The sequence below is a fragment of the Gadus morhua genome, chromosome 2 (assembly GCF_902167405.1).
Source record: "Gadus morhua chromosome 2, gadMor3.0, whole genome shotgun sequence".
In the NCBI taxonomy this organism is placed as follows: Eukaryota; Metazoa; Chordata; class Actinopteri; order Gadiformes; family Gadidae; genus Gadus; species Gadus morhua.
The window spans coordinates 16720921-16726542 of NC_044049.1; positions in this window are offsets into that span (position 1 = coordinate 16720921).

Consider the following 5622-nt stretch of genomic DNA (forward strand, 5'->3'; position numbering starts at 1 on the left):
TGTTCTATTATATCGTAATTACGTTTGATATTTGCCACTGGCCCTTCAAATGGTGTTATATTTGCATAAGGCATGATTATAACTATTCCAACTGTATTCCTTAATTGCCCACTCATCACATGTGATAAACAACGTGTCATTACTGCGACGGGGGTTAGCGTCGTGTGTGGGAGAACAATTCCATCACACCCTTTCCTCTCTGTCTCTGTCTCTGTCTCTCTCTCTCTCTCTCTCTCTCTCTCTCTCTCTCTCTCTCTCTCTCTCTCTCTCTCTCTCTCTCTCTCTCTCTCTCTCTCTCTCTCTCTCTCTCTCTCTCTCTCTCTCTCTCTCTCTCTCTCTCTCTCTCTCTCTCTCTCTCTCTAAGCTGGTTTACAAAATGGCAGCCGAAGCATTCGACGGGGGAAAATAAAAGCCCCCACAGCATTTCATTGGACAAATCGTTTTGCATTAGTCAGCCCACAGTGGTTCTAGTGCTGGTGGGGACAGGAGGCGGATAGATAGAGAGACACCTCAAAGCAAGGCACGCAGCTCTCTCTCTCTCTCTCTCTCTCTCTCTCTCTCTCTCTCTCTCTCTCTCTCTCTCTCTCTCTCTCTCTCTCTCTCTCTCTCTCTCTCTCTCTCTCTCTCTCTCTCTCTCTCTCTCGCACTCTCTGTCTCTGCTTCTCCTCCTCCCTTCCAGCATGACTCCAACTCCTGACCCTATTGATCTCTTCTTCTGCTCTTATTTCACATGATGTCTCTATGTCTCTCTCTCTCTCTCTCTCTCTCTCTCTCTCTCTCTCTCTCTCTCTCTCTCTCTCTCTCTCTCTCTCTCTCTCTCTCTCTCTCTCTCTCTCTCTCTCTCTCTCTCTCTCTCTCTCTCTCTCTCCCGATGACATATAGTTCTTGTGCTTTGCTCCTGGCTCTTGTCTGCTCTTCTTATTTTCTCTGAATCCCCTTCATCTCTCGATGGCTCCCGCTCTCTCTCCCTCTCTTTTCCTCTGCATGCCTGTCTGAGAGCAAGCGAGAGCAATACAAAAATATGAGATGCAACTGGGGGCCTTAATGAAGCCTGTTCTACACATACATTCTTCTGGATTAACGTCCCCAGAATATTGTTGCATTTCTCTGCTTATTTATCCCCCTCTGCCCAGGGTTCCTATAAGAGAGTCAGGGTGGTGTAATGAGTTGGGACAGACTCACTATCACCACCACAATGGGGCTTATTCAACTTAAGCGGCCATCTTGGTTCTAAACAGATGGGGGAACTGAACAGCATTCCGCTTTCAGGTCCTCCAGCTAGATAGAACTAAGAACCAAAATGGCCACTAGATGAGAAATGCACATAGCCAAGCATCCAGCTTGCCTAGAGCCACGTGCTAAATTAATGCTACCCACATGACCTTTGACCTCTACACACAGGGAAAAAAGGGAGTTTTTCCCTGTGTGATGCCGACATATATATATGCATGTATTTATATATATAAATAAATATATATATGTTTACGACCACACACAATGTAAACAGTAACAGTGTACAACTAGGTAGGCTGCACTTGGGATATGCATTCAGAGTCCCTCTTTGGCCTAATCATTAATAATAGAAAGTACAAAGAGCGGTTTATAGGGCTGCGGTTTCACCGTGATGATGTGGATGAGCAAATACAAGGCTGTTTAAAAAGATTATCCCTAAATGGATATCAACGTGAGTGATGATCAGCCTAGGATCGGCCTATACCAGCTGGTACAATCCACTGGGTAGGCTGGGAGGCTGACCTATCGCAGCCCACATCTGGGTGGACACGCCCACGTGGGAGCTGGTTTGGTTTTTAGGTAGCATGATGACTTGCAAATATAGGGACCCTTTAGATCCTTTAGTTATAGTCACCCATGCTACATTTTTTTTTAATGCAAATACAAAAATACACCTCTACTGATGGGATGGAAAGGGCATCTTGGTGACAGTGTGTATGTTGTCATGTGTGCGATGCTGTTGTGGTTCCTGAGGAGGAGCCCCATAACAGATGGCTGCTCAGTGCATTCTGTGGTTCACTTCACTCTGCTGCCGAGGCTGGCTGTGGGGTGGGGGTGGGGGGCTGGGGCGACGTGAAGGCAGATGGGGCCAGGTTAATTCTTCTAGAGTTTTCAGATATACGAATTGCTTACGCCATCCCCTCATCCGCTTCCCCTCATGAATGCACTCAAATTAAGCTCATAGTATTTTCACCTTGAGGATTATCAAGCACTTATTCTTGAAAATTGGTCGCATTGGCAAGAATGTGATGTTTATTAAAATGTATGCATAACCTTTTTATTTGGGATGCACTGCATTGCTCTTTTATGCATAAATGGTGAAAATAAATAACAGTTGCAAATAAATATATATATTTATGGAGGGTCTTTCTGAACCCGAAAGGAAATTCAATTCTCTGACTTTGTTTACCGTCTCCTCTCACTCGACAAAGCAATATTCATGTCGACGCTGCCTCCCTGGTAAAATAAGGGCTAAATAAATAGAATGAAAGCGTTGCGTTGTGCGTACGTCTTCGTAGTCCTAAAAATAGCACTGCTGAATCAGCCAATAAAACTGTTATCTTGCAGTAGGGGAGATAAGGTCCATCTGGACTCCCACACCGGGCCAGGAATGAGCGAAGGGAATAAGCTACTGTAGTCCCACCCATGCTGCACCCAAGAGGAAGAATAGCCTGAAGTTCTATGGGAAGTGTAGTCCAATTTTTCAGAGAGGCCCTAGGCAGGGATAACCTGTAGGGACATCCGGTGTAAACAAACAAAGAGCTTTGCCCAAACACAAGAAGATGTTCAGATTTTTTTTAATTTATCAGTGAGACTGCTTTCATGGCACTCCTGTTTAGGGCTATTTAGACCTGAATGGAACATCCATGTTGGTTTCCGCTGAACAGGGTGACGCCAACACAGATGCGAAAAAACTCCATATGAGATTATGGAAATTAGGTTTGAACATATATTTATCAGTTTCGTAAGTTGTGCGGTATTTACAACGATTATTCCTCTGCATGCATTTCCTTACGTTCAGAATTAGAGCTCTACATTTCCAGCGAGAACGGGTCGAATCAATAAAGCTTTAAATAGCAGCTTTGAATAGCGTGTATCAGCCCACGCCACGCCCATGCACGGTGCGCTCACTGTGTTTGTGCAGTAAACACACACACACACACACACACACACACACACACACACACACACACACACACACACACACACACACACACACACACACACACACACACACACACACACACACACACACACAGAAACAAAGGCACATATACACACAAACACACACACACACACAGCTATCATGCCGTATTAGAGCACTTAAAGCTTAGTTGCACAAGGACACAAGGGTATAGGTAGTAGCCATGTTGGTTAATGGAGGTAGAGAGTAGAGAGTCTATTTTTATTACAGTCTCATCGTTAACCTCGTCCATATTTGCAGGAATTTGGAAGCTGTACTGCATCAATGTTGTTTTAATGGTCTTTCTTTATGAAAATGTGTTTTGCAACCATTTTTTACATTCTTTGAGATGAAATCCAAGATGATTTGGTTATGGTGAAGTAAGTTTATGAAGCTATACAATGTAATGATACTTTATGGGTCAGGGTTAGGGTTAGGTTATGGTAAGGTACGGCTATGAAGCAATAAAATAATGCTTTATTGGTTATGGTTCATCAACATGCTCTCTGCAACCCTCCTCTCATTCCAGTTGCTCCTGTTTTAATTTTTTGCATCTGTATTTCTCTTTCTTACTTTCATTATTAATTTGATACATTCGTTGGTTGTTTGCCTCGTTCTTTTCTTTTTCTCTCCCTCCACTACTATTATTCTTACTGCGCCTATCCCTTCATTTTTCCATTTGATCCATTTGCATCCCTCTCTTCTCTTCCCTTGTGATTCTGTCCACCTCCCTCCCACTCATCCTCTCCCTCCCTCCCCTGCTCCACCCTCTAGTGTTGCTCTCCTCTCTCTCTCTCTCTCTCTCTCTCTCTCTCTCTCTCTCTCTCTCTCTCTCTCTCTCTCTCTCTCTCTCTCTCTCTCCTGGGCAAGCTCTCCTCTCTCCACCTGTATCCGGCTCTCTCCTACGGAGACCAATGGCAGCTTCTTCTGTCCTGCCTGCCAAACAACCTGTCACACACACAAACACTCACACACAAATGAGCACACACACTATGTGTGTGTGTGTGTGTGTGTGTGTGTGTGTGTGTGTGTGTGTGTGTGTGTGTGTGTGTGTGTGTGTGTGTGTGTGTGTGTGTGTGTGTGTGTGTGTGTGTGTGTGTGTGTGTGTGTGTGATTGAGTGTATGTGTGCTCAAAGAGGTTGAAAAAGGGTTTCCAAACTGGTTTAGTTCGATTTATAGGAAATAATAGACGATGCTAGTTAGGTTCCCATTGGGCAAGGCATCGCACTGAACCAAAGGGGCTGGAAAAAAGAACACCATAGAATCCAAAGAACTGTGTGTGCTGACAGATACACCGACCTAATGCTTGTCCACATTTAATCCACATCATTGTATTCGGCAGGTATGAATTCTTACCACTTTCTATTTTCATCGGTATAGCTGAGCTCAACGAAGGGATATGTCACAGAGCCTGCTCTGGTGAGTAGAGAGGGTTTCACTGGGGGTATGACATCCCCCCCCCCACCTCCCTGCGCCCCGCTTCACACACACAAACACGCAAACACACACTCACATTGAATGACGTGAGCGTGCAGCCTGGCGTGGTCCGATAAGACGTGACAAAAGGCAAAAAGGCACGTTGTGCGTCTTTCCATCTGAAACAGCCATCAACGCCTCGCAGGCCGTTCCTGGTCACAGCGTTACAGGAAAATACATCCACCGACGTGTGCGATGCGATGACCTCATATCAATACCAATTTAATCCCCCAACCTTTAATTTAATGTTGAAGGATTTAATGCTGTGTTATTTTACGAAGTGCTACAAATATTGTGTATTATGTTGTGTATGTAATATATGTTGGGTTATGCAATAAAGCTATGAATATGAAAACCCATTAAGGGATTTGAATTATCAAATACGTAAAATGATGAAACAGCCTCTTGTACATGTCGGTGCATATAGTGTACAACTGTATAAATGGTGTACAAACCGTTGGTTGAAGACGTCCATACTATAGTGGGCCTTTTTTTCTAAAGGCCTAATGCTTGCAGATGGCTGTTATACAAATCTCTGCCCCAGGGTGAAAGCCACTTTAACTGGGCTGCGCTACTTATTCATCTCACTCTCAAGGAGAAAGAAAACCCTCAGTGATTCTTCATAATTTCAGCAGGCATCAGGTGACAGGGGTTCACATGCCACTGAGCTCTCTGGCCCAAAAAAAATCATTATCAATGACCTCATCATATGCCAGCCCCCATCCCCCCGCCGGCCCTCCACTCCCACACTCCTCGAAAAAAAATGTCATTCATCAGAATGATTCCGAATATTGTGAGCCAAGTGCTGACAAAATGTGTGCTGACGGCGCTCTTTCTGCTAATGACAGTCCCAGCACACGCAATGCAATCGCCATCCATTAATATTGATCAGAAATATTCTCTGATCAGCGGTATTTCTTTATTCCACGAAAAATTGGGTGAAGCGGTCT